Here is a 16,376-nt window from a genome sequence, read left to right on the forward strand (position 1 = left end):
GGCTCCCTTGCGATTCCGCCCACCATCGTAAAGGACCCCTAAGTGTCAGTTTTTGCAGTTTTTGGGCACTACTTGGAGGTTAGGGCTCAATATAACAGAAGCCACCAGCAAGGTCCAGGGCAAATCCAGTTAGAACTAGTCAGTTGGCTCAGCAGTCCTGGGCTTCTTGCAGCTTTTATTTTCGTTCAGCTGAACAGGAGGCTAGCCAACCAGCCCTTGGAGTTCACGTTTCAGTCCTCAATATGAGTAGGTGCAGTTTCAGCCCTTGGATTTACTCTCCACAGATTCAACAGCAGGTGTGGTCCTTCTTCTGTTTTCCACATGTCCAGAGACACTCTTATGCCTGTCACAGTTTGTGAGTAGATGAACCTCCCTGTAATAAAAGGAAAAGGTTCTGAGGGGCAATCCTACCCACTTTTACATTGTTACCAGGGGGTTTGACCCTAAACAGTCTCACAGTGCCTGCCTTGACCATAAGAAGAAATCATGTTGAATTTTGATAGAGTTTCAGGCACACTCCTGAGGTGTCTAGGGAAATAAGGAACTCCTACTGCAAACAAGTTCCTAAACAGTGTCCCCCATTTTGAGATTAGTGCAACTCTGGCTAACTGAACAATGGCAGGCCTTGGTGTGAGTTACATTTGCTTGTGACTGGGAATGTCCCTTTGAAGCTTGTGCAGTTGGTTGGCACATCCCCCAGGCCATCATGTCAGGGGGTCACACCTCCTCCAAACCAAGGCCCTTTAGTTCCCTTTACTGGGAGCCATTCACTCTTCCACGGAGAGGGCCAGGAGGGTGTCAGGTGACTGTTGGGGAATAACGCTGAAAAGGCTACCAGAGGCTTTAGGAAGGAGAACACAAACTTTCTAAAAGTATACAAAAAGTGATAGATAAATGTGTGAATTGATCTCAGTCACTGGTAATTACTTGGGTCTCATCCCACTCCATTGTTATTTTGTACACCATGCCACATCAGTTTGGACCAAGCTGTATGCAATTCAGTCTTGACCCTGCTCCAATGGGAACAATTCAGCCCAAACTGCCAAGCCAGGTCCTCCTTGAACTAGAACACAAGCAACCCAGGACTGATCTCATCCTTGTTATGGGCTCATCAGCCTGGCATAGCTTGGTTCTAGTGACACAGGGCGCACAATACAATACTTGAATTAATCTCGGCCACTGGTAATATCCCTGACAGCATCCCAATCCATCGTTATTTTACACACCATACTACCTCAGTTTGGACCCAGCAATATGCAATTGTCACATCTGGAACTCAAACTGTCTACAGCAGGCTGGGTAGAATTTGGCGGGGGTGGGAGTGGGGGGCGGGGGGAAGATGTGTCTTTAGAAATTAGTGTTCCAGAATTTCCCCAAATCCTGCAATGATCAGGAGGATATAAATATTCTTCCCTATGATCACAACAGGCCCCAGGGGGCAAAGGGAAAGGGATAGAGAGATGATCAAACAGCAGGTTCTTCTACTTGATTCTTCCCATAACCTCTTTTTGTCTCTCTCTCTCTCTAGCTCACATCCAGGGCCTCTGCAATCTAGGTGAAAAAACAGAGATTTGTTGTTAATGCCCTCCTTAATGATACAATAGCTCGTTTTTATACATTAGCATCACTATACTTCTACATATAACCATACCCAGCACTCCCTTTAAACTCAAATTTATATAGCATAACCCCTGAAAGGAAGAAAGGGCAGGATTAATTACCACAAAAGCTTATATCTATTCTGCTTGACCCGTCTCTCCCGCACTTTAAGTTATACCTTCAAATAGGAGTCTTGTCTTATTCAAGAAATACGTCCTTCCTGTTATCCAACTTCATCAAGTTTCAAGAGAACTTTACAAAAGTTCATTCAATAGTTCATGTTATTCAGATTTAGATTGTCTCTGATACAAAGTGTATGTCTTTCATAGTCTTTCCCTGAACAACTATATACATTAAAGTCTTCTTTTTTATCTTTCCTCCTTGTAGGTTTCCAACCACTGAATGCAACAATGCTTAGAGGAGGACTTAACACCCACTGGGGATGTTACTAGTCCATTCAGAACAGTAAGTTCCTTTTATTAACTATAATAACATGCACCTTACCAGATTAGTTGAATAGTTTGCTGTTGTTCAATTTTTTTTTTTTTTGTGTTGTTCGATTCAGGACCTACAAGCATATTCTCCTGGATACCATGGATAGGCAAAGCCTTCTCAGGGAGAATCGGGTGAGTGAAATCCCCAAAAAGAATCAAACAAAAAGTATTGGTTTCTGCAACAAAAAACACCATCTGAGCCTCTGTTCTCCAGGAAGGACAGGGGACAATAAATTAAAATCAAGGATCAAGTTTCCATAAATATTAGGAAATGGTGCAGAATGAGCCAAAAAGCGTAAATGCCGAAAACGTGTACAGAAGCCCTGCACAAATACTTCCTTAATTGCTGGTAACTGTGTCGGCTCACAGGTGCATCCTAAATCACGTCTGGAGCCGAGCTGTGAGGGTAGGGGTCGGGCTGCCTGCGTGAGGTCAACAAAACACTAGACTGCTCTCCTTGGCTCCCAAAGGCACACACTGGAAGCCTTTTCAGCTGTGGTGTGCGCCCAATATTGGGACGTGTGGCGGCAACTGCCACAGTAACTCAGTCTTGACCTGAGGTTGCATGGTGTGGAAAATAACAATAGACTAAGGATGCTGCCCCAAGTATTTACCAGTGGCTGAGATTAATTCAAGCATTCCATTCATCACTTTTTGTATACTTTAACTTTATATCAGTGGCATGTTCAATATAGTGATTGAAAATCCAAGTGTTTAGTGCATTGGATTTTAAATTACTATTAATTTGAGTCCTTGAACCATGGTTCCAGGTATTCCCAAACTGAAGTTATGGATTGTAAGGTGTTATAACACAACCCAGTACTATTCTATGATGAAGCCAGACTTTGAGGATTTTTCACTGCCAGGGCATGTAAAACTTAAGTACACATGTTCTATATTTTTAATACCATACACCCTGCTCTATGGGCATTTAGGGCCTACCTTAGGGATGACTTTCAAGTATTAAAAGGAAGGTTTAAGCCTATCAAAAGGTTTATTTTGCTTGGTCGTTTTAATGCTGCCCACTCAGGGTGCAGGGGTAGGCCTGAAGGGAAGACATACTTTGTCTTGCCACTATAGTGGTGGCACAATAGGGGCGGCAGTCTAATAGTGACATTTAATTTACAGGCCCTGGGCACACTGGGTACCGTATACTAGGGACTTATAGCTAAGTTAAACGTGCCAATCAGGATTTCCAGCAAATTGGACACGTTTTTAGGTATCAAAGCACATGCACCGGGTGCCTAGTCAGCAGGGTCCCAGTGTACAGAGTCTAAAAACCAACAGCATCAGTCCCAAAAATTGGGGAGAGGGAGGGCAGGATCGATCATGCAAAAAAGAGACATTTTTTGGAGAAAAAAATGTTGTTAACGCTGGTTTCAAGATAATTATTTTTTTTTAAACCTTTATTTTTATTATTTTCCATCAATACAGTACAATTGCAATAATAAGGATGAAAAATTACAATGACAGTCATTAGGTATGGCACGTTGAGATACAATCAATGATATCACAGAAAAAAAAAAAAGGAGGCATAGTATACAGTACATATTCCTCTGAACCGCAGGAGAATAGCACCAGCAGTATACTCATTACACCCGACAAAGTCAGTTAGGAATCCAGTGCACATAGATAGCACTAAACATGTGGCCATTGGTTGGTTGCCACATGGGGAGGCGACACTGCTGCAGCAACACATCAGAAACGTTAGTGGGTAAGAAGACACAATACTCATTCATCCGGCAGTGACTCTGCAGCTCGGGTAAGCAGGTAGCTCTGTAGAGGACTCCACATATTTCTTGGCCTCGAGGCCCTAGGTAACAGTTCAGCATACTGAATCAATTGATCTTGGCAGTATATCATGTCGTCCAGCCATTCCTTGAATTTTGGTGCCCGCCCCCTACTCCATCTACAAACCACTGTACGTTTAGTCAATAAATTTACGACAGGATTTAGGGATAAGCTTAGTATAGCCTAACAGTGCTATCAATGGTGTGCATTCTAGGGAAATAAGAACCATCTGGCGTAAGGCATCAAAGATTTGGGCCCAATATTCATTCACCCCAGGACACTCCCAAGCCAGGTGTAAAAAATCAGCACTAGGCCTACCGCATCTATCACACCTGTCCGTGGTTTTCAAGTTAAATCGGAACAACTTGACCGGGGTGTAATATAGACGTTGCAGGAATTTGTAATGTGTGATGCGAAGCCTGGAGCTAGCAGAGATTTGTTCTGTTTGTAGGCAGCAGTATAACCACTGAGCATCAGTTATCTCCTGCCCCAACTCCTGACTCCATTTGACACGGGAAGAGCCAAGTATCTCTCGCTGCTGAGCGCGCACAGTATGATAAAGTACAGAAACACCAGATGTCCAGGTGATGTGGCACGTAGCAGCATATGCAAAGGGGTAAATGTTGCGGGCTCCTGAGGATAGTCTGGGGTGATAGAGCGTATACCCTGGCGAAGCCTGACATAATGGAATATATCCAGTGAGGATGCTTGTAACCCTTGGAAAATGCTCTCAGATGTACGGAATGCCCCATCACGGTAGAGGTCCCTCCATGTGGTGATTTTGGTGCGCTCACATAATTTGAGGAACCCCTGTTTCTTGTAAGAGAGGCATGCGTGGGTGATAGGAGAGTGAGAGGAGCCATGAGTATAACATCGGATGTTGGAGGAGAGACAAAACACAACGCCAGGCGTCCACCGTGCAGATAACCGTGGTAGGTTCAATGTTGCGTGTATGGGGAAGTGTGTATAACATACCATATAAAGGTATTGGGTCTGCCAACCAGTGTTCAGCTGCAATTTGTGGCAAGTATCTAGGGGGATGGAACCAGTAGAACGCATAGTGGGCTTGTGCACAAATATAATACAATTCAAAATCTGCCACATAAAACCCTCCTTGGGCATACGGTTGGATGAGGACTTTCCATTTCAAGAGAGGTTGTTTACCCCCCCATATTAGCCTCGTCATTTCAGACTGTAATGTTTGAAAGAAATGGCGCCCAGGATGGTAAGGGATATTTAAAAAAAAAAATATAAAATTTGCGGCAGGACCACCATTTTAATCAGCGCCTCACGCCCAGCCAGGGACAGCGGCAAAGAAATCCACCGAGTGACGTTTTCCGTAATCCTATGGATCACAGTGCAATAGTTGAGGCGCATCAACTCATCTCTATCTCTAGCGGGTACAACCCCAAGATATTGTAGATCTGAATCGCACCATTCAAGTGGGAAGTCAAGGGGGAAACGCAAGGCCGCAGTGATCAAGGGGAATATTTGAGACTTCCCCCAGTTTATATGTATTCCAGAAAGTTTACCAAACACTAGGAATTCTCTAAGTAGTGGGTTTAGGTTATCCTGTGGATGCCTTACATAAAGCGTTATATCGTCGGCATATAAGGATATGAGAATTTGTCGCAGGTTAAATCTTAGAGCCCTATCCTGGTGATGCTGCCTCAACTTCGATGCCAGTGGTTCAATTGCAAGCGCAAAAAGAAGGGGTGAGAGCGGGCATCCCTGCCGCTTGCCCCTGGTTATGGGAAACGCGTCAGATAGGTGACCATTAATTAATACTCGTGCCGTTGGCAGTCGATTAAGCAGCTGTATCCAGGACAGAAATAAGGCAGGGAACCCCATGCGCTGCAATATTCCATAGAGATAATCCCACTCCACAGAATCGAATGCTTTCGTGGCATCCAAGAAGATTGCCGCCAGCTGCAGTTCCGGAGCCGAAATCTGCAATATAGAAAATAGGGTGCGTAAATTATGTGTGGTTGCTTTGCCTGGAAAGAACCCTGCTTGATTGGAGAGCACTAATTTTTACATCAGCAGGGCAAAACTATTTGCGATTATCTTTGCCAGTATTTTGGCGTCGCAGTTAATAAGTGATAACGGCCTGTAAGAATCACATTGTAGTGATGACTTTCCGGGTTTGAGAAGTGACGTGATTAGAGCTTCCCTCATGAACGGGGGAAGCCTGCCCGCTTCTAGTGATTCCTCATATAGTTCTTTTAAAATTGGGGCCATCAGATCGATATAGGTTTTATAGGAGCCTTCCCAGATTGGAGCTGCATGATGGCCTCCTGTATTTCATCTAGCTCAAAAGGAGCACTGAGGAATGCCCTCTGTGTGTCGCCCAGCCAACCCAAAGCAACGTCATTTAGAAAGCTGTCTAATTCAAAATGATCTTTACGCTGCCAAGTGTATAATGTCAAGTAGTGTGAGGTAAAGGTGGTAAGTATGTCAGTGGTGTCAAGCTGCAGTACCTCTCCTGGCCCCATGATCTCCAAGACACAGTTGGAGAAGTGTGGACGTCATATTATTTGGGCTAGCGTCTTTCCAGGTCACTCACCTTCCCCATATTTCCAGGCCACCCAATATTTCCCCCGGAATGTCATCTCACGATCTGCGGCCTCTGTATATTCAGAGTTTTACCCGGAATGCATGCTGAACACCTTTGTCCCCACTCTCCCCTAGTTGCTTCTCCAGGTCCTTGAGCTCTGTTTCTAGTCTTTTAAGTGTGTTCTGTATGTCCCTCAGCACGCCGAAACCCTTAGAGATACAGAACCCCCGTATTGTCACCTTAAAGGCTTCCCAGATAATTTCTACGTCATCCACGGACACTTTATTCCTTTGAAAGAAATCGTGAATTTCATCTTCCAATTCACTATGGAACACCACATCGAGGAGCATTAAGGGCTGCAGCCGCCAAGTCCGACGTGGTCTATTATACCCAGGAGGAGCAGTGAGTTTGACCGGGGAATGGTCCGAGTATGTTCTAGCTAGGTGTGTGACATCATTTATCAGTGGGCCCAGTCCTCTAGATAATGGGTGATAGTCTAACCGTGCCCATGATGCAGCATGCACTGTGAAATGTGTGCCCTCCCTCTCATTTGGATGTAAGTGGCGCCAGGCATCTAATAGACCCATCTCCAGTGTGATACCCTGCAGAGCATGGTAGGACTTGTTGTAGTGATGCGGTGCGGGATTGGATCTGTTGACAGCAGGGATGAGAGCCACATTAAAATCCCCTCCCCATATGATATGCGTGGAACCTATGTCAAGTATTTTGCCCCATAATACAGTGAAAAATTCAGGATTGTCGATATTTGGGCCATAGCAGCTCACCAATGTGACGGAATTCGTACCCAGTCTCCCCCACACAATGGAGTACCTGCCGGTATGATCTAACAACGTGCCTGCCAGGGTGAACGGCGTGTGTTTCTTAATAAGTATTGCCGTGCCTCTAGAATATGAGGAATACGAGGAGAATAGTCGATGATCTGCCCATTTCGTAGCAAATGTAGTGGGATGTAATGGATGAACATGTGTTTCTTGGATTAACGCAATGTGTATGTGATGCCTATCTAAATATGCCAATAGCTGGCGACATTTACGCGGATCCCCGAGTCCCCGCACACTCCACGTAATTATCTGAAGACACTGATGTGTCGCCGGGTCAGCCATGAGTAGGTGAGGTGTGCGATAATTGAAAGCGTGCCTCCCATGTACTATATGCCTCTGTCATCGATATACCATTTGCCTGTCTGTGATGATACAGTGTAGAAGATATCAACACATTAAACTGAAAACCAACTCCCCCCTAACCCAACCCTCCCACAACAGCACCCCAATTGTGCCTCAATGACATTTTCCACCCTAGACCCATCTTTTCCAAACCTTGTCAAAGCGGTCAACTTAGACCAACGTGGAAGAAAGTCATGTGGGGGATCACCCATAGCGGGGGAATCACTGGTGGGGCACGTTTAACTTCCCTGCTCCCGGTGCTCACACCCGACTGCAGGAGCAGCAGGTGAGGCTGCAGGAGTGGGGACAGGAGAGTGCTCGGCTTCCTGCCAAGGATGAAAGGTACCATTGTCCAGTTCTTACCGGTTACACATGAATTTGCTGCTCGCCTCTGCAACACTGGTATGACACATCCAGAGTCTCTATTCAGCCGAAGAGTTCAATTGTTTGTAAGTGCAAGCGATTGCCCTCAGGGGACGCAGAACATGTGTCAGGAGACCAACAACAGACTCAGGGCCACAGATTTCGAGCAGTGAAAGCTGTATCTCTCCATCTTTACGGGTCTCCTTCCAGCTCCAGGGAGCAGGACGGGGAGGAGTGATCGTCGGAGTTCCGTCGAGGCAATCGCCGGTTGATGCTTTTGAGAAACTCTTCTGCTTGATGCGGATTCAGAAAAATCTTTTGTTTACTTTGGTGCGTGATTCTGAGGCGCGCCGGATATAGTAGAGCAAAGTCAATTTGAGCCTTGCGGAGCTGTTTCACTGTGATTAATTTTCGACGAGCCACCTGCACCGCCACAGTAAAGTCGAGATAGATGGTAAAATTCATGCCCTCATATGTCAGAGATTTACGTTCTCGGGCTAGGCGAACTGCTGTGTCCCGGTAATTAAGGATCCGGGCGATGATAGGACACGGGGCACTGCCTGGAGGAGGCCGGGGCCCAAGAGATCGGTACGCACTCTCTACTGTTAAGTGTGGGGAGAATGCGGCAGCCCCAAATGTGTCTCTCAGAAGGGGCTCGATGTAGTCCTCCATGCGACCCATGTTTGTGGTTTCTGATATGCCTAGGACTCGTATGTCGTTTCTGCGGATCCTAGCCTCTAGGTCCTCATTCTTGGAGGCTATTACTTTCAGGATTTTGTCCATTTGCGTCACCTGTTTTTGCATGCGAGCCGCAGCGTCTTCCGAGTCAGAGATCTGTCGTTCCACCTCCTTGATCTGTTCATCATGCTTGTCCACTTTCAGCACCAGGAAGTCTAGGCGACTGTTCATCATGTCCATTTTGCCGGATAAGGAGGTGAGACTCTGCTGCATCGCCGGGAGGAGTGCTTTAAATTCATCATCAGAGGAAGAGAAATGTGCTTGAGAAGGGGCGTCCATATTTTGTGTTTGTTCCTCGGTGCTGGAGCATGTGACTGCTTTTTTCACCTCGAATGTGAGTCTAGATTGACGTCCCTCTGGCTTCCCCATTGGTGAACGTGAGGCTGATGTAGTCCACACTACTAAGTTTACTGCTGAGATGTCGGCGGCTGTATAGCATATAGTGACCAGCAACAGTGGCCCAGAGCTTCAGGCTAAGGCATATGTTACTCCGGATGGGTCTCCAGTCTCAGCAGTGGATGGCAGATTATTGAGTTCAGCAAAGCGCCCTGGGGCCAATCCATTCAATGTCAGGGTGTTGCCTCGATGTGAGGGGGTATGGAATTACTTGATAACGACAGATGATGAGCAGAGGCCCCTGTGATAACGAAACAGGTGGAGGTTTTGTCAGTAGGCAGTTCCGTTACTCCCTGAGCAGTGAGCAGATCAATGAATACTGCCCGTTCACGCAGTAATGTGCAACCCCCCACCAGGATCGCTGCGTGTCGCCCCTATGGCACAGCGTTGTAGGGTCTCAGAGTGAGCGTGGGCACAGAGGCGACGAGGGCCCAGAGCAGCGGGACATCTCACAGGCCCTCAGGATTTGTGCTGCCCACTGCCACAAGGCGCTCGGGTGACCAAGGGGATGCAACCGGCGCTATGAGTGTCCAAGCCCACGTATCGGAGCTGCAGCACCTCGCGGTAGCCGGTATGTGATGACGTCACTTCGGGGGTTGACTCCCTGATGTGTAGCAGGTGGGCGCCTTCTCTTTGGGCAGTGACAGCAACCTCTGGCAGGTGCGCACTCGATCTCCTGCTTCAATTGGGTCTAGCGCATGGCGCCGCTGCCGTAGTCTCAACCAGGCCTTTGCAGCTCCCCGTGCACAAAATAGTCGCTTGTGCTTGATATCCCAGCCTTGCAGTCACAGTAGTTTTCCGGTTCTAAAGCATGAAGGAGTACTCAGGGTCTGTGCTCTGTAGTAGCACAGTGTGTGTGAGTGGTGCGCTGTGTGGGACACTATCGTAGGCTTGTGGGGGTATTGACGACCACACATCCCTCCGCCGATGTGCTCACCTTTGCTGAAGGGCTTAATGTCCGAAGCACAGCTTATCTGCCATTAATTCACGTAGGGGTCAGCACAGACAGGCCTCTGTTGACGTACGGTCCGAGTTGTACCCGCAGAGTTTCGGCACCAGGACGTTCCCCGGGACTGAGGCCCAGCACCTTGTGGGAAGCAGGGAGCTTGCGTCGCGCTCCCTGGCGTACTCAGTGCTGTCCAGCTCACCATCAGTCTCCCGCTGCGATGCCTGCAGCGCTCTAAGAGGGATTCCCAGGCTGCAATCAAGCTGAAATCGGCACTGGGGCACGTATGTATCTTACTGCACAGCTTCTGTGTTGTTTTAGGCACCTTCTGGCATGGAAAGTGGGATAAATTCAGGATTTTTGAGCCGAGCTACCGGAGCCTCACAAAGGAGCGGCCATTCCGGTTGTGCGCCACCTAGCGCCCCTAGTACAAGATTAGTTACATCTGTGTTGACATATGTTTTGTTGATACATTTACAAGTGCTAGTATATAGTACAGGAAAATAAGAGTCCACGGAAGCAACGTATGAGATATCCAATTTAAGCAAGTATGCATAAACATACAAAAGGTAAGAGAAACAATCCCCACCACCAAAAAAAAACTTACTAACCCTCCCTCCAGAACCAGTTTGGGTGTTCTAGTTGTAGTTGAGGTTACCATCAATAGGGGGGTACTTGAAGGGCCGATGTGGTATACGAGGCAATTCAGTGCCTAAAAAGATAACATCTAGGATCCAATAATGGGTGCTCTACTAGATACTTCATGCTTCAGATATACATATATATACACAGAACTGTTCCAGCAGTATAGCCCAATCCAACTAAATTGGTTTCTTGCAAAGCCCCCTATATTTATCACGTTGCAGTGCCTCACCTTCCGCAGAGGCCCAGCACAGCACCTTCTCTCCCCAGGACCCCACCCTAGGAGCTCGGGGCGACTTCCAGTGTTGTGTTATTAATCATTTGCCAGCAGTAACGAGAGGTCAACAAAGTGTTGCATCACCTTAGCCATTTTTGGCATTGGGGACAAACCCTATATGCAGCAGTCTAACTATGACCAGGCATGTACTCCTGTCAGGTGAGCGAGTCCCTCTGAGACTTCCCCCCAATACCCCATTAGAGATGGGCAGGACCAAATCATATTTATAAGTTCCGCATTTTTTTGAGTGACAACACAGGCATTCTGAAGAGACCGCAGGATACATGCACATGGCATTTTCTTACATACATTATATTTTTAAATCTTACTGTGTAGAACCTAGACAGTCAGGGGTCGATTCCGATCTGGGTCGGACAGCTCTCCGAGAGCTGTTCGTAGCCTTACCTTGCGACCGACTTGTACCCTGAGCCGGTCCGTCCTGGCGATGAAGTACGGTGCGCATAACTGACAAAAATCCGACCGACACGTAGGCTGTGATTCAAGCTTCATTCTCCGTCCGAGCCGTAACTCCGAACGCCAAACCGAGTCGCCCTAAAGCAGTATCCATAGCAGTTTCCGGCCGGACAAGTACGATGCTCACATCATACGCGCCGGACGGGTCACCACGTATGGCACGTCACAGCATCCGGAAAAGAAGCATATCAGGTACGATTCGCGCCAGAACTCAATCCACGGCTACAAGATGGACCAGCTTGCAATGGGTACGAAACGGAGCAACAAGCAGCGTGTACGAGACGAACACATCATGAATCCCATCGCGCAGGTCATACCAGTACTGTACATCTATGACCGGATCAGGAACAGATGCGGACGGTGCAGACAGTAAGTCAGACACCCACCACACAAACATACGACACATACCCGCAAAATGTCACACACACACACACAGAAGATCCATCTCCTGGCTACTAGCAACAGGCCACCATAGGGGTTGCATGGTCAGCAGCACTACCACCCCCACTCATAGGCCCTATGTTGCCCATCACTACTGCCATCCCCACCCATAGGGGACCTGTTGCCCAGCACTCCTGCCACCCCCACCTATAGGGGACCTGTTGCCCAGCACTCCTGCCACCCCCACCCATAGGGCTTATGTTGCTCAGCACTCCTGCCACCCCCACCAATAGGGCTTATGTTGCCCATCACTACTGCCACCCCCACTCATAGGGCTTATGTTGCCCATCACTACTGCCACCTCCACCCATAGGGGACCTGTTGCCCAGCACTCCTACCACCCCCACCCATAGGGGACCTGTTGCCCAGCACTCCTGCCATCCCCACCCATAGGGGACCTGTTGCCCAGCACTACTGCCACCCCCACTCATAGGGCTTAAATTGCCCATCACTACTGCCACCCCCACTCATAAGGGTTATGTTGCCCATCACTACTGCCACCCCCACCCATAGGGGACCTGTTGCCCAGCACTCCTGCCACCCACAACCATAGGGGACCTGTTGCCCAGCACTCCTGCCACCCCCACCCACAGGAGAACTACTGTTGCCCAGCACTCCTGCCACCCCCACCCATAGGGGACCTGTTGCCCTGCACTCCTGCCACCCCCACCCATAGGGATTATGTTGCCCATCACTACTGCCACCCCCACCCATAGGGGACCTGTTGCCCAGCACCCATGCCACCCCCACCCATAGGGGCCCTGTTGCCCAGCACTCCTGCCACCCCCACCTATAGGGGACCTGTTGCCCAGCACTCCTGCCACCCCCACCCATAGGGCTTATGTTGCTCAGCACTCCTGCCACCCCCACCCATAGGGCTTATGTTGCCCATCACTACTGCCACCCCCACTCATAGGGCTTATGTTGCCGATCACTACTGCCACCTCCACCCATAGGGGACCTGTTGCCCAGCACTCCTACCACCCCCACCCATAAGGGACCTGTTGCCCAGCACTCCTGCCATCCCCACCCATAGGGGACCTGTTGCCCAGCACTCCTGCCACCCCCACCCATAGGGCTTAAATTGCCCATCACTACTGCCACCCCCACTCATAAGGGTTATGTTGCCCATCACTACTGCCACTCCCACCCATAGGGGACCTGTTGCCCAGCACTCCTGCCACCCACAACCATAGGGGACCTGTTGCCCAGCACTCCTGCCACCCCCACCCACAGGAGAACTACTGTTGCCCAGCACTCCTGCCACCCCCACCCATAGGGGACCTGTTGCCCTGCACTCCTGCCACCCCCACCCATAGGGATTATGTTGCCCATCACTACTGCCACCCCCACCCCCACCCATAGGGGACCTGTTGCCCAGCACCCATGCCACCCCCACCCATAGGGGCCCTGTTGCCCAGCACTACTGCCATCCCCACCCATAGGGGACCTGTTGCCCAGCACTCCTGCCACCCCCACCTATAGGGGACCTGTTGCCCAGCACTCCTGCCACCCCCACCCATAGGGCTTATGTTGCTCAGCACTCCTGCCACCCCCACCCATAGGGCTTATGTTGCCCATCACTACTGCCACCCCCACTCATAGGGCTTATGTTGCCCATCACTACTGCCACCTCCACCCATAGGGGAACTGTTGCCCAGCACTCCTACCACCCCCACCCACAGGGGACCTGTTGCCCAGCACTCCTGCCATCCCCACCCATAGGGGACCTGTTGCCCAGCACTCCTGCCACCCCCACCCATAGGGCTTAAATTGCCCATCACTACTGCCACCCCCACTCATAGGGGTTATGTTGCCCATCACTACTGCCACCCCCACCCATAGGGGACCTGTTGCCCAGCACTCCTGCCACCCACAACCATAGGGGACCTGTTGCCCAGCACTCCTGCCACCCCCACCCACAGGAGAACTACTGTTGCCCAGCACTCCTGCCACCCCCACCCATAGGGGACCTGTTGCCCTGCACTCCTGCCACCCCCACCCATAGGGATTATGTTGCCCATCACTACTGCCACCCCCACCCCCACCCATAGGGGACCTGTTGCCCAGCACCCATGCCACCCCCACCCATAGGGGCCCTGTTGCCCAGCACTCCTGCCACCCCCACCCATAGGGCTTATGTTGCCCATCACTACTGCCACCCCCACTCATAGGGCTTATGTTGCCCATCACTACTGCCACTCCCACCCATGGGGGACCTGTTGCCCAGCACTCCTGCCACCCCCAACCATAGTGGACCTGTTGCCCAGCATTCCTGCCACCCCCACTGATAGGGGACCTGTTGCCCAGCACTCCTGCCACCCCCACCCATAGGGGACCTGTTGCCCAGCACTCCTGCCACCCCCACCCATAGGGGACCTGTTGCCCATCACTCCTTCCACCCCCACCCATAGGGCTTATGTTGCCCATCACTCATGTCACCCCCACTCATAGGGGACCTGTTGCCCAGCACTCCTGCCACCCCCACCCATAGGGGACCTGTTGCCCATCACTACTGTCAACCCCCACCCATAGGGGACCTGTTGCCCAGCACTCCTGCCAACCCACACATAGGGGACCTGTTGCCCATCACTCCTACCACCCCCACCCATAGGGCTTATGTTGCCCAGCGCTAACTGCCACCGCCACTCATAGGGCTTATGTTGCCCATCACTACTGGCACCCCCAACCATAGGGGACCTGTTGCCCAGCACTCCTGCCACCCCCACCTATAGGGGACCTGTTGCCCAGCACTCCTGCCACCCCCACCCATAGGGGACCTGTTGCCCATCACTACTGCCACCCCCACTCATAGGGCTTATGTTGCCCATCACTACTGCCACCCCCACCCATAGGGGACCTGTTGCCCAGCACTCCTGCCACCCCCAACCATAGGGGACCTGTTGCCCAGCATTCCTGCCACCCCCACCCATAGGGGACCTGTTGCCCAGCACTCCTGCCACCCCCACCCATAGGGGACCTGTTGCCCAGCACTCCTGCCACCCCCACCCATAGGGGACCTGTTGCCCATCACTCCTTCCATCCCCACCCATAGGGCTTATGTTGCCCATCACTCATGTCACCCCCACTCATAGGGGACCTGTTGCCCAGCACTCCTGCCACCCCCACCCGTAGGGGACCTGTTGCCCAGCACTCCTGCCACCCCCACCCATAGGGGACCTGTTGCCCATCACTCCTGCCACCCCCACCCATAGGGCTTATGATGCCCATCACTCCTGCCACCCCCACACATAGGGTTTATGTTGCCCATCGCTAACTGCCACCGCCACTCATAGGGCTTATGTTGCCCATCAATACTGCCACCCCCACCCATAGGGGACCTGTTGCCCAGCACTCCTGCCACCCCCACCTATAGGGGACCTGTTGCCCAGCACTCCTGCCACCCCCACCCATAGGGGACCTGTTGCCCATCACTACTGCCACCCCCACCCATAGGGGACCTATTGCCCAGCACTACTGCCACCCCCACCCATAGGGGACCTGTTGCCCAGCACTCCTGCCACCCCACCCATAGGGCTTTTGTTGCCCATCACTACTGTCACCCCCACCCATAGGACTTATGTTGCCCATCACTACTGCCACCCCCACTCATAGGATGGGTGATGCGCCACACATCCATCATACACCAACATTAGGTATGTCAGCAAAATACATGACCCCCTAACATCATGATAACAGTGTGTAGTCTGTGACAAATGTCCACAAAAGTGATTATGACTTCGAACATACAATGTAACTACCATCACATGTGTGATCAAAAACTGAGTGTGGCCTACACAAGGCAAGCATCACTAGCACCGTGTCAATGTAAAAATAACACCCCCTCATTGGGTAGAACAAAAGTTAAGTGTGTGGTTCCAAACTGCAGCAAATGTTGAGCATTGTGGTGATGGGGTCCAAAATCCCCCTCATCACAGTGACCAAAAGGTAAGTGTCATCATGGTCAAAGCTGCAAATGCCAAACAGCATGTATGATTTCGGGTCCCAACACATGAAACACCTTTGGGGCAAAATAGTGGTTGTGTCCCATACCCACAGAGATGTGGTGAGGCTAACAGTGCTGTGAAAACCTAACATACTCTCGGCCATGTGCAGACAAGCACCACCCATGGGGGCTGACAATGCATACAGTGTACAATGACACAAAAGCAGAAGTGACCATCACAAAGCATACACACATCTGAAAATAGACACAGAAATCAAAACAACCTGTGTAGACTGTAGGTGTCAGGTCACAAACTCCCATTCCATGCCAGCAATGGGACCTAACAACCAGGATGAATGTGCAGAATGATGTGATATTACTCACATTTACAGCAGGGTAAATCACAAAAACAACATCCAGACAATGGCCCACGACAGCAATACAAATGCACTGGTGCAGATGCACAAACAGGCAACCTCACACAGCACATCTGACACAACGTGTGTGTGTATGTGTCTCAGTATCCCC

This window comes from Triturus cristatus, chromosome 3_2, assembly GCF_964204655.1.
Source record: "Triturus cristatus chromosome 3_2, aTriCri1.1, whole genome shotgun sequence".
In the NCBI taxonomy this organism is placed as follows: Eukaryota; Metazoa; Chordata; class Amphibia; order Caudata; family Salamandridae; genus Triturus; species Triturus cristatus.